The sequence below is a fragment of the Silurus aristotelis genome (genome assembly GCF_946808225.1).
Source record: "Silurus aristotelis genome assembly, chromosome: 27".
Lineage (NCBI taxonomy): Eukaryota > Metazoa > Chordata > Actinopteri > Siluriformes > Siluridae > Silurus > Silurus aristotelis.
In genome coordinates this window covers 5,691,050-5,705,730 of record NC_139600.1, presented here as the reverse complement: position 1 = coordinate 5,705,730, position 14,681 = coordinate 5,691,050, and positions in this window count along the sequence as shown.

Genomic DNA, 14,681 nt, shown 5'->3' with positions numbered 1-14,681 from the left:
CTTTGAGGATGTTGATGAAGAAGTATAGAGAAGGACAGAAGGAATTGCAATGTGGATTTAGAGAAAGCGTACGACAGAGTGCCAGGAGAGGAGTTGTGGTATTGTATGACGAACTCAGGTGTGTCAGAGAAGTATGTGAGGGTGGTGCAGGACATGTATGAGGACAGTGTGACAGCAGTGAAGTGTGCAGTAGGAACGACATACTGGTTCAGGGTGAAGGTTGGACTGCATCAAGGATCGGCCCTGAGCCCTTTCCTGTTTGCAGTGGTGATGGACTGGTTGACGGATGAGGTCAGATAGGAGTCTCCCTGGACTAGGATGTTTGCGGATTATTGTGATTTGTGGTGAGAGTAGTGAGCAGGTTGAGAAGAGCCTGGAGAGGTGGAGATATGCGCTGGAGAGAAGGGGAATGAAAGTCAGTAGGAGTAAGACAGAGTACATGTGCGTAAATGAGAGGGAGGGCAGTGGAGTGGTGCGGTTACAGGGAGAAGAGGTGGAGAAGGTGGAGGAATTCAGGTACCTGGCGTCAACAGTGTAAAGAAAAGAGTTCATGCAGGATGGAGTGGGTGAAGAAGAGTGACAAGAGTGATTTGTGTAGTAGGGTATCTGCAAAAATGAAAGGGAAAGTTTATATGACTGTGGTGAGGTGTTGTATGGATTAGAGACAGTGGCATTGAGTAAAAGACAGGAGGGCGGAGCTGGAGGTAGCAGAACTAAAGTTGTTAAGGTTTTCATTGGGAGTGACGAGGATAGACAAGATTAGAAATGAGTTCATTAGAGGGACAACCCATGTAGGATGTTTTGGTGACAAGATGAGGGAGGCGAGATTGAGATGGTTTGGACATGTGCAGAGAGGGGACATGAATTATATTGGTAGAAGAATGCTGAGGATGGAGCCACCAGGTAGGAGGAAAAGTGTAAAGCCAAGGAGGAGCTTTATGGTTGTGGTGTGGGAAGACATGCAGGTAGTTGGTGTGAAAGAGGTAGATGTAGAGGACAGGGTGGTATGGAGACGGATGAGCCGCTGTGGCAACCCCTAATGGGAGCAGCCGAAAGAAGAAGAAGAAGAATAAGATATACAAGATGCACATGCTATGCTGTTCCTCGCTTAGGTAACCTTTATACACCAGACAAAAATACCCTGCGGTTTCTAACCTAGCACAGACCATCAGCAGCCACTGCACGCATGCATGAGGGCAACCATTGTGCTATGTTGTCTAAAGATTTGGAAAGAAATCTGGGCAAAATCTGTCACCATGTTCCTGGGCTAGAATCCCTGCAGCCGTACCACCAGGTTCATGCAAATAAAGGTGAAAATTATGAGTATAAAATTTAATATTTTAATAAAGACATTTAAAAAACTTTTTTATAAAAGAAAGTCAGATTTTTTTTCAAACCATTGTTTGTCATCACATTTTGCAGTGAATATTTGCACTTTCAATGGTTTTTAGTTAATAATTCTTATGAATATGAAAAGTCAAAATTTCACAATAACTTGTAAAAACGATTTGTCATATTATGTTTTTCATTTAATGTTTGCACTCTTTTTTTTTTTTACAGTTTTCATGAAATGATTCTAATGAATATAAAAAGTCACACACCTATTAATTTCATATATATAATAGAAAAGTCATTTTTATGTCAAAACGATATATCATGAAACCTTTTTCGTTCATTGATTGCACTTATTTTGGTTATAAGTGTAAAATTGAATATTTTAATAAAAACAATACAAAAGAAAGTTTTTACAAACCATTGTTTGGTCATTACGTTTTGTGTAAATTTTTTGCACTTTTAAAGTTTTAGTTAAATTATGCTTATCAATATGAAAATGTAAATTTTTACAATAATTCATATTTTTATGAAAAAGTTACTTTTTTAAATTAAATAATGGTTATGAAAATGAAATGTAATATTTTACTAAAAACAATTTGGTATTAAAAAAAACTTTTTAAACCATTGTCATCACGTTTTGCGTAGATTTTGTGCACTTCTAATGATTTTTAGTTAATTGATGCTAATGAATATGTAAACTCATATTTTTCACTATAAATAAAAAAAAATTGATTTGTCATTTGACGTTTTTGCACTTTCAACGGTTCGTAATTAAATGATGCTTATGAATATGAACTCATCTTCTTCTTCTTCTTCTTCTTTCGGCTGCTCCCATTAGGGGTCGCCACAGCGGATCATCCGTCTCCATACCACCCTGTCCTCTATATCTGCCTCTTTTACACCAACTACCTGCATGTCTTCCCTCACCACATCCATGAACCTCCTCCTTGGCCTTCCTCTTTTCCTCCTACCTGGTGGCTCCATCTTCAGCATTTTTCTACCAATATAATTCATGTCCCTTCTCTGCACATGTCCAAACCATCTCAATCTCGCCTCCCTCACCTTGTCACCAAAACATCCTACATGTGCTGTCCCTCTAATAAACTCATTTCTAATCTTGTCCATCCTCGTCACTCCCAACGAAAACCTTAACATCTTCAGCTCTGCTACCTCCAGCTCCACCTCCTGTCTTTTACTCAATGCCACTGTCTCTAATCCATACAACATCGCAGGTCTCACCACAGTCCTATAAACTTTCCCTTTCATTCTTGCAGATACTCTTCTATCACAAATCACTCCTGTCACTCTTCTCCACCCACTCCACCATGCCTGCACTCTTTTCTTTACTTCATATTTTTCACAAAAAAATTTAAAAACTCGATATATATGTACATGTAAAATTATCATGGGTAAAATTATCATGGGCATGCTGCTTGTACAAAAACGAAAAACTGCTTTCTCTTCGTCCTAGAAGCCTGAGACTTGCGGAATCGCGTTTTCAGCGGTTAAGAAACTCATTCTTGACAGCACGTAGAAGGCTTTGCCCAATATTGTGCTGTTGGTTCGATTTTAATTAATTATGACTTTAGAACCCATTTTCATTCACTTTGTGCAGTTTTTATTAAATTATGATCCTGAATATTAAAATTCATATTTTTGAAATAACTATAATATTTTTGTGTGAAATATTATATTTTGGTCAGGAAATGTTTTGTTATATAATATCTCATCAAAAACATGTAAAATTATCATGGGCAAATGCATGCTGCTTGTACAAAAACGCTTGGTTCGAAAAACCGCTTTCTCTTCGTCCTAGAAGCCTGAGACTTGCGGAATCGCGTTTTCAGCGGTTAAGAAACTCATTCTTGACAGCACGTAGAAGGCTTTGCCAAATATGTGCTGTTGTTTCGATTTTAATGAATTATGACTTTATAACCAATTTTCATTCACTTTTTGCACTTTAATACAATTTTTTATGAATATTGAATATGAAAATTCATTTTTTTTCAATAACTAATATTTTAGTGATAAATATTATATTTTGGTTAGGAAATGCTTTGTGAAATAATATCTCATCAAAAACATGTAAAATTATCATGGGCAAATGCATGCTGCTTGTACAAAAACGCTTGGTTCGAAAAACCGCTTTCTCTTCGTCCTAGAAGCCTAAGACTTGCGGAATCGCGTTTTCAGCGGTTAAGAAACTCATTCTTGACAGCACGTAGAAGGCTTTGCCAAATATGTGCTGTTGGTTCGATTTTAATGAATTATGACTTTATAACCCAGTTTCATTCACTTTTTGCAGTTATCCACAGTTTTTATGAAATTATGATTATGAATATGCAAATTAATTTTTTTTAAATAAATAATATTTTTGTGAGCAATATCATTTTTTGTTCATGAAATGTTTTGTTAAATCATATGTCATCATAAACATGTAAAATGATCATGCGCGACTGCATGCTGCTTGTACAAAAACGCTTGGTTCGAAAAACCGCTTTCTCTTCGTCCTAGAAGCCTGAGACTTGCGGAATCGCGTTTTCAGAGGTTAATAAACTCATTCTTGACAGCACGTAGAAGGCTTTGCCCAATATTGTGCTGTTGGTTCGATTTTAATTAATTATGACTTTAGAACCCATTTTCATTCACTTTGTGCAGTTTTTATTAAATTATGATCCTGAATATTAAAATTCATATTTTTGAAATAACTATAATATTTTTGTGTGAAATATTATATTTTGGTCAGGAAATGTTTTGTTATATAATATCTCATCAAAAACATGTAAAATTATCATGGGCAAATGCATGCTGCTTGTACAAAAACGCTTGGTTCGAAAAACCGCTTTCTCTTCGTCCTAGAAGCCTGAGACTTGCGGAATCGCGTTTTCAGCGGTTAAGAAACTCATTCTTGACAGCACGTAGAAGGCTTTGCCCAATATTGTGCTGTTGGTTCGATTTTAATTAATTATGACTTTAGAACCCATTTTCATTCACTTTGTGCAGTTTTTATTAAATTATGATCCTGAATATTAAAATTCATATTTTTGAAATAACTATAATATTTTTGTGTGAAATATTATATTTTGGTCAGGAAATGTTTTGTTATATAATATCTCATCAAAAACATGTAAAATTATCATGGGCAAATGCATGCTGCTTGTACAAAAACGCTTGGTTCGAAAAACCGCTTTCTCTTCGTCCTAGAAGCCTGAGACTTGCGGAATCGCGTTTTCAGAGGTTAAGAAACTCATTCTTGACAGCACGTAGAAGGCTTTGCCAAATATGTGCTGTTGTTTCGATTTTAATGAATTATGACTTTATAACCCATTTTCATTCACTTTTTGCAGTTTAATACAATTTTTATGAATTATGAATATTAAAATTAATTTTTTTTAAATAACTATAATATTTTTGTGAGAAATATATTTTGGTCATGAAATGTTTTGTTATATTATATCTTATCATAAACATGTAAAATTATCATAGGCGAGTGCATGCTGCTTGTACAAAAACGCTTGGTTCGAAAAAGCGCTTTCTCTTCGTCCTAGAAGCCTGAGACTTGAGGAATCGCGTTTTCAGCGGTTAAGAAACTCATTCTTGACAGCACGTAGAAGGCTTTGCCAAATATTGTGCTCTTGTTTCGATTTTAATGAATTATGACTTTTTAACCCATTTTCATTCACTTTTTGCAGTTTTTATGAAATTATGATCCTGAATATTAAAATTCATATTTTTGAAATAACTATAATATTGTTTTGAGAAATATTATATTTTGGTTAGGAAATGTTTTGTTATATATTATCTCATCATAAACATGTAAAATTATCATGGGCAAATGCATGCTGCTTGTACAAAAACGCTTGGTTCGAAAAACCGCTTTCTCTTTGTCCTAAGAGCCTGAGACTTGCGGAATCGCGTTTTCAGAGGTTAAGAAACTCATTCTTGACAGCACGTAGAAGGCTTTGCCAAATATTGTGCTGTTGTTTCGATTTTAATGAATTATGACTTTATAACCCATTTTCATTCACTTTTTGCAGTTTTCCACAGTTTTTATGAAATTATGATTATGAATATGAAAATTCATTTTTTTTTTTATTAATATTTTTTTGAGCAATTTCACTTTTTGGTCAGGAAATGTTTTGTTAAATAATATGTCATCATAAACATGTAAAATTATCATGGGCAAGAGCATGCTGTATTTTAAAAAAAAACAACGCTTGTTTCGAAAAACCGCTTTCTCTTCGTCCTAGAAGCCTGAGACTTGCGGAATCGCGTTTTCAGAGGTTAAGAAACTCATTCTTGACAGCACGTAGAAGGCTTTGCCAAATATTGTGCTGTTGTTTCGATTTTAATGAATTATGACTTTATAACCCATTTTCATTCACTTTTTGCAGTTTTCCACAGTTTTTATGAAATTATGATTATGAATATGAAAATTCATTTTTTTTTTTATTAATATTTTTTTGAGCAATTTCACTTTTTGGTCAGGAAATGTTTTGTTAAATAATATGTCATCATAAACATGTAAAATTATCATGGGCAAGAGCATGCTGTATTTTAAAAAAAAACAACGCTTGTTTCGAAAAACCGCTTTCTCTTCGTCCTAGAAGCCTGAGACTTGCGGAATCGCGTTTTCAGAGGTTAAGAAACTCATTCTTGACAGCACGTAGAAGGCTTTGCCAAATATTGTGCTGTTGTTTAGAATTTAATGAATTATGACTTTATAATCCAATAACTAATGTTTTTGTGAGCAATATCATTTTTTGGTCAGGAAATGTATGTTATATTATATCTCATTATAAACGTAAAATTATCATGGGCAAGTGCATGCTGTTTTTGTACAAAAACACTTGGTTCGAAAAACCGCTTTCTCTTCGTCCTAGAAGCCAGAGACTTGCTGAATCGCGTTTTCAGCGGTTAAGAAACTCATTCTTGACAGCACGTAGGAGGCTTTGCCAAATATGTGCTGTTGTTTCGATTTTAATGAATTATTTATTTTTTGTCTCGTCTTTTTCGTTTACTTATCGCAGATTTGATCGGTTTTTAATAAAAATTTGCTTATGACTGAAAATTCTTATTTTCCCAATAATAATCATATTTATTTTAAAAAAGGATATTGTTTTTAAACCACCGTTTGTCATGTATCATTTTCGTTTAGTCTTGCACTTTTTAACGTTTTTACATTCAATAATGCTTTTAAATCAGAAAATTCCTATTTTCACAACTAATTTTTTATGATAAAGGTTAACGTATTTTTTATGAAATGTATTATTTAAAAAAAATAGTTATTAAAAAAAAATTTTTTTCAAACCATTATTTGTCATCACATTTTGCGTTGAATTTTTGCACTTTTTACGTTTTTAGTTGATGATGCTTATGAATATTCATTCAGTCATTCATTTTCTCCCGCTTATCTGTAATTCGGGTCGCGGGGGCAGCAGTCCAAGCAGACCCGCGCCTTCGACTGCTGCCCAATCCACACAGCACCGTCCCTTACGGTCCCTCCTGCAGGTGGTGAGCCCACGGGAAGGCTTATGAATATAAAAAGTAAAAATTTTCTCAATAACTTGTAAAAACTTGGTCATATCACATTATTTATTAACAGTTTTTCATGATATTTTTAGTATGAATATGTAAATGTATATTTTACCAATTAATCCCATTTTTATTTGAAAAAAGTTATATTTTTCTTAGACCAATGTTTTTTTTTCGCTTACATATTGCACTATATTTTCTATTAAATGATGCTTATAATTATGGAAATGTATATTTTCATAATAACTATAAAAAATGTTTTATGAAAAAGTCATATTTTTGTCAAAACATGAATTGCAGTCACTTTTTTTAAAGGTTTTCCAATGTTTTATATTTTCACAATTACTCATATATTTATGGTAAAGGTTATTGTGTTTTTTAAAGAAATTATGTTTATGAATAAGAAATTATATATTTTAATAAAAACATTACATCTTATATAAAAAAATAATTTTCAAACCATTGTTTGTCATATCACGTTTTACATTGAAATTTAGAATTTTTTTTTACCAATATTTCCTAAAATTATTCTAATAAATATGAGAATTTATACTTTTAAAATGAATTTCATTCATATATATATATATATATATATATATATATATATATATATATATATATATATATATATATATATATATATATATGAAATGCATTTTTTTTTTTCTCAGTGTTTTTTAATGTAAGTTGTTTGCTTGCATATTGCTCTTCTTAACAGTTTTTCTTTCTATGATGCTTATAATTATAAAAATTCATATTTGCAGAATAACTACAAAATTTTCAATAAAAATGACATTTTTGTCAAAATATGATTTGTATGGCCACTTTTTTATTTTTTGTTTCTTAATGGCAATTATTTAAAGGTTTTCCGTGAACATATGCTTCTGAACATGAAAATATCATATTACGGGTCGCAGGGGCAGCAGTCTAAGCAGAGACTGCGGAGAAAGCACATTTCGGCCACCTGTATCCGGGATCTTGTCCTTTCGGTCATGACCCAGAGCTCATGACCATATGTGAGAGTAGGAACGTAGATTGACAGGTAAATCGAGAGTTTCGCCTTGCGGCTCATCTCTTTCTTCAATCTCCCGTTCCACTGTTCCCTCACTCGTGAACAAAACCCCAAGATACTTAAACTCCTCCACTTGCGGAAGGAACTCTCCACCAACTTAAAGTGGGCAAGCCACCCTTTTCCGACTGAGGAACATGGCCTCGGATTTGGAGGTGCTGATTCTCATCCCAGCCGCTTCACACTCGGCTGGAAACCGTCCCAGTGCGTGCTGAAGGTCATGTTCTGATGAAGCCAACACGACAACATCATCTGCAAAGAGCAGAGACGAAATCGTGTTGTCACCAAACCGGACACCCTCCGGCCCCTGGCTGCGCCTAGAAATTCAGTCCATAAAAATTGTGAACAGAACCGGTGACAAAGGGCAGCCCTGCATGCAACATGCACTGGTAACAGGTCTGACTTACTGCCAGCAATGCGAACCAAGCTCCTGCTTCGGTCGTACAGGGACCGAACAGCCCTTAGTAAAGGGCCCCGGACCCCGTACTCCCGGAGCACCCCCTACAGGCCCCCGCAAGGGACACAGTCGAATGCCTTTTCCAAATTCACAAAACACATGTGGACTGGTTGGGCAAACTCCCATGAACCCTCCAGCACCTTGTAGAGGGTATAGAGCTGGTACAGTGTTCCACGGCCTGGACGAAAACCACACTGTTCCTCCTGAATCCGAGGTGCTACTATCGGCCGTATTCTCCTCTCCAGTACCGTGGCATAGACTTTCCCAGGTAGGCTGAGAAGTGTGATCCCCCTAAAGTTGAAACACACCCTCCGGTCCCCCTTCTTAAAAAGAGGGACCACCACCCCGGTCTGCCATTCCAGAGGCACTGTCCCCGACCGCCACGCGATGCTGCAGGGGCATGTCAGCCAAGACAGCCCCACAACATCCAGAGACGAGGTACTCAGGGCGGATCTCATCCACCCCCGGTGCCTTGCCACCGAGGAGTTTCTTTACTACCTCGGTGACTTCAGCTTGGGTGATGGACGAGTCCACCTCTGAACCCTCAGCCTCTGCTTCCTCAATGGAGGACGTGACGGCGGGATTGAGGAGATCCTCGAAGTATTCCTTCCACCGTCCAACGACATCCCCAGTTGAGGTCAACAGCTCCCCACCTCCACTGTAAACAGCATTGGTAGGGCACTGCTTCCCTCTCCTGAGGCGCCGGACGGTTTGCCAGAATCTCATCGAGGCCAGCCGATAGTCCTTCTCCATGGCCTCACCAAACTCCTCCCAAGCCCAAGTTTTTGCCTCCACAACCACCCGGGCTGCAGTTCGCTTGGCCTGCCGGTACCCGTCAGCTGCCTCAGGAGTCCCACAAGCCAACCAGGCCCGATAGGACTCCTTCTTCAGCATGACGGCATCCCTTACTTCCGGTTGCCACCACCGGGTTCGGGGATTGCTGTCCCGACAGGCACCGGAGACCTTACGGACACAGCTCCGAGCGGCCGCTTCGACAATGGAGGTGGAGAACATGGTCCACTCGGACTCAATATCTCCGGCTTCCCTCGGGATCCGGTCAAAGCTCCGCCGGAGGTGGGAGTTGGTCATATCATGGTATTTCATGAAATCTTTTACATTCACATTACACTTTTAATGATTTATTTGTGAAAATATGAACATTCATATTTTTACATTAACGTGTAAAAACTTGGTCATTTCACGTTTGGTCTAGTCCTGGACATCTTTAGAATGTCATACTGCCTTTTACAGTATTCATTAATCTGATCCATCATTCATTAATCAATCTCCACATTGTGCATATCTATTCCCAACACTTAGCTAAAGAAAATAAATTAAAAAAACTTTCCTTAAAACTGAGAAAGAATCGATCCTGTCCTCTTTACTACTGCTGACTTCTGTGTCATAGACTCAATCAAACGCCTAACTCTTTTGACCACCTTACCTGCATGAGTCCTAAAACTCTGTGTGTCATCTGGTACATGTGCTGACATGTCAGTAATATGATTAGTATTAGAGTCATTCACAGCCCTTACTTGCTGGTCTAAGTTACTAGGGTCGGAGTCTCCATCTACATCATACATTCAAACGGAACAATCTCCAGCAACCTCATTTGGATTACGGCATTCTGCGGTATTATCAGATTTTAAATCACTGTCAACAGACTCTTGACCCACAACTTCTCTCGGTTCATCAGACACCCAGGTTGCAACTTTGGGATACGGCCAAACATTAACTGAAATGGGGCGTAACCAGTGGTTTCATTATACGCATTATACGCAAATGTCAGAGCCTGTATCTGCTCGGGCCATTTTTGTTTCTCCTTGAGAGGTTGCATACTGCCCAAAGTTTGATTGAACTGCTCTGTTACACAATTCCCCATCGGGTGGTATGCTGTAGTGAGTGACTTCTCAACACCAGCCAATTTAGGCAATTCTGCATTGAGTGCACTTTCGAAGTTAGTCCCTCGGTCGGTATGAATACACAACTTTTGGCTATCTGTTTTGCTTTCTGGTTTGCGCACAGAAAAGCATGAGCCAACTTAGTAAAATGATCAGTAGCAACTAATACATCCACGGATCGTTGCTTGCTATCCTCAGCACACCAAAAATCCAAACACACCAACTCCATCTGTACTGAAGTCTTTATGCTCTCAAGAGGGGCTAGAGCAGATGGCTCTGGTGTTCTGGCCAATACACACCTCTGACAAAACTTGACATACTCCCTGATATCATACTCCAGCCTAGGCAAGTAAAAATGTTGTCGAGCTAACTGGAGGGTTTTTGAGTGTCCCTGATGTCCAGCAAGATCATGTACACTGTTTAAAGCCTTAGCCCTATGGCTTGATGGAATTACAAGTTGGAACCTTTTGTGATTGCTTAACGGATCTTTCGAGATGCGCTAAACTACTCAGTTTTGCAATTTCAACCTGTCCCATTGCTTAAGAAGAGATAAAGTTCCAGCGTCCATTCCAATCAGCTCTCTCCTTGATGGTCGTTTTTTCTGAGTCAAAAAAGAAAATTTTTTCGAGATTGATAAATCTGCCTCTTGATCTTGCCTGATTTTCTCTAAAGGGATTGTTGTGACATGGTATTACACCCAGGCGCCACCATATTCTGAATGGATTGGATTGTCTGCATGGCCCTCAGCTCGGTTACCCTTTCCCACTGATCATGAAGACCTAAAAGGGTTCTGACTGTATCATGATCGTAAGACACTGTATTAGCCAAGGGCGTTACATGGAGACTGTTCACTTGCAAACGAAAAGTGTCCTAAACCCCATCCTCATCAACACAGTCCGCTTCAGCAAGTATGTTGCCGTATCTCTCCGTGATAAGCCTACGACTCACTGTTGGAAAAGGATCACGGCTCAAGGCATCAGCTACAATGTTCTTGCGCTCTCCAATAAGCTCTCTTTCAGTTTAGAAAGGCCACATCACACTTAGGAGTCCAGTCAGTTGATTTCAACTTCCTATAAGTGCCTGCCCTAATCCCAGTTTTGATCTTTGCCTTTCTTTTCTGTCCAGCTGTCAAAGAAAACAACTGTTTGGCTATTGAGGAACAACTTGGGATGAAATGCTGATAATAGAGAATCATGCCCAAAACAGACTTAATCCTTCGGACAGATGGAGTACACCCATCCTCTTCCATGAGGCCCTCTTTTGACAATTTGGCTATGGCTTCAACCTTCGAAGGATCGACAGATACACCATTTCCGTCAATTACGTGACCTAAAAATTTTACAGATGTTTGCATGAAATGGCACTTTTTTGGACTTAACTTGAGGTTGTAATCCCTCAACCGTTGAAAGACTATCTCCAGCTTCTCCAACGCTGCCTTCTCATCAGGTGCAAACACCAATAAGTCGTCCAAATAACACAACAGGCTACTGAAATTCAAGTCCCCAAAGATACTCAGCATCATGCGCATAAAAGATGCTGGACTGTTACACAGTCCCTGTGGCATCCTTTTATACTCATGAAGGCCCACTGGAGCTGCAAACGCAGAGTATTTTTTATCTTTTACAGACATGGGGATGTTATAGAAATCTGATGTTAGATCCATAGTGCTGAAGAGAGTGTTTCCTCCTAAGGCAGCAAGGCAGTCTGATTGATGAGGAAGTGGGTGTGCATCCTTGATGGTTCTAGCATTCAGCCATCTAAAATCCGTACAAATTCAAAAAGCATATTCACTCACTGACTTACGGATTATTCCCTGCTCTTCCATTTCTGAGAGAACTTGCCGTAATTTTTGATAGTGAGCGGGTGGTATCCGACGGTACGGAAGTCGGAATGGACGCTCATCAGTTAGGCGAATGCGGTGAACAAAACCTTTGACCTCTCCGCAATCTAGAGCATGTTTAGAGAATACATCATTATAGTTCTCAAGCAGCTGCACAAGCCTGTCTTTTGCCGCATCGCTAGCAGAACATTAATCGATGTTGATGTCACCAAGGTCTACAGCCTTTAGTCTCTGCTTAAGATCACCAATGGCACCAGGCTGATATATACTCTCCGGTGCAGCCACCTGAGCCTGACTATAACCTTGTAACAGTTAAAAATCTTCCACAGCATGACATGGGAATACATCTGCCAACTTACAGTTCTTTTTTAAAGTGATCGGTTTGTCTGAAAGGTTGATAACTTTCAAAGGAACCCAACGATCTCCCCATAAAGGTGTTCCGACGCGGCCAATGATAATGTTCCGAGGCATAGTTCGGGAAGAAGTGGCCTCTACAATTACAGTGCTTCCTGGTGACATGGCAGTATTACTTGGCAACTTGCCCCAAACAAGGTGTTCTTTATTTTGCCACTAATGTGACTGCTTGAAAAAGCTTTACAGTCCCAATCTTATCGAGTGGGTCACTACCCCTCCAACAGCAAGTATTTGCCATAACCTCTAAAAAACGTTTGCATGATGAAGATGGCTCTGAAGCACTGTTAGAGAGAGTTCTCCAATGAACACTACTGGCTTTCATTTGACTCATTAGAAACTTTACCACATTGGTTCCAATTAATAAATCATCCTTTTGCCCTGGCACGACCAAGATTGGTACCAAGCATCTCACGCCATATACTTTAAGCTCGACTTCGTATATGCATTTCCGATTTGTTGCTTTACCTCCACATCCCACTAAAATTATTTCTTGTGTCAATGGTGTGGGCTTCGGGAACAAATTATCTCTGAGCATTCTGCTCTCTACTGCTTCACTAAAAGTACAAGCCATGGATCCAGAGTCCAACATTTGGAATTTATCGTTCACATAGACAGGTGCATAGATTAACTCATCAAATACTGCTGAGTATTTTTAGTAAAATGCATATTTACATTTACATTGTTAATATACATACATGAAAATTAACATCAGTCACATGGACACATTAATTAAGTGGCTCTACGTTCGAATCAGTTTCAAGCAATTACTAATTAGTTACCAATAAGACTAAAAATACCAAAGTTTTAACAGACGGACCAAATGAAGAATCTTCCAGAACCCGGAAGGTTGTCTTGCCTACTCTTAACAGCAAGACTACCCGAGTTCTCCTTACTCCCTGTCGGTTATCACGGACAAGTGCGAATTCACGTAGCAAATCTTTCACTTTTTATCCCCCAAATTTACTTAAATTTACATATTATTCTCTAATTTCTCCTCCTTACTACTTTACATACACCAATAATTTTGCAAGTTTTTGCATATCCCACCTTTTGCTTACGTATTTTCTGGTAAGTTTATACCTTTTCTTGATAAAATGTCACCCCTTTCCAGTAGGCCTCATTCACTTCCATACATTTCTAATTTATATGTACCGTAAACGTCTGATGGTGAACTTTCCTTCTTGTAAAAAATCCCCTGATCATGCATTTTACCACAAAACAACTAATCCTCCCCCGCAATTTTCACACCTTTTTTTGTTTTTTTCCTTCATTGCAAAAATTCCTTTGTCTTTTCATATACTGCCTAATCCCTTAATTCTCCCTTAGTACAATAGATTTAATTTTCTGTATCCTTAGCTTTGTATTAATTTAATTGATTTTTCCAGTATTCATCTTAGTTTGTGCTATTTCTAAAATTTTTTATTCCTATTTTCTCTAAATGCATCTTTACGAACGAGTTTCCTGTCCTGAACTTTTTCTAAATCAAATCGTGCCTCTATCTTAACTACAAGCTTCCTTAGCGCTTCCTGTATTTTTGTGTGTCTTGGTTATTGAACATCTTATACCACTTGTTTTTCATCAACTTACAATGTGTAAGTTCTGTGCCTAATTCTTCCTTGCTCTTCTCTTTTTTAAAGATTTTGTACATTAGATAGATAGATAGATAGATAGATAGATAGATAGATAGATAGATAGATAGATAGATAGATAGATAGATAGATAGATAGATAGATAGATAGATAGATAGATAGATAGATTTATTTTCCTCCTACTTAAGATTCTACTTTGATTCTATGCACGTTTAAGGATGGTGATAATATAATGTATTCTGCGCTTTTGTGTATATCTTTAATTAATTTTGCCTCTTTAAGCATGATTATTTGATCTTTATGAACTCTCTTCATACACCGAGTTCTCTGCGGAGCTGAGTATTATACTATATTAATGCTGAGTAATGGTTAAATGTATTAAGCTTGGATTTAAACTAATATAAGCAATGTTATATGTTAAGAAGCTTTAATGATATTGTTTTTGATTATTTTTATATTATTATGCTGTCCTTACCCTAAGCACTGTGAACCCTCATATACAAGATGCAAACCCAGCCATTAGGGAGGCACAAGCCAGTGC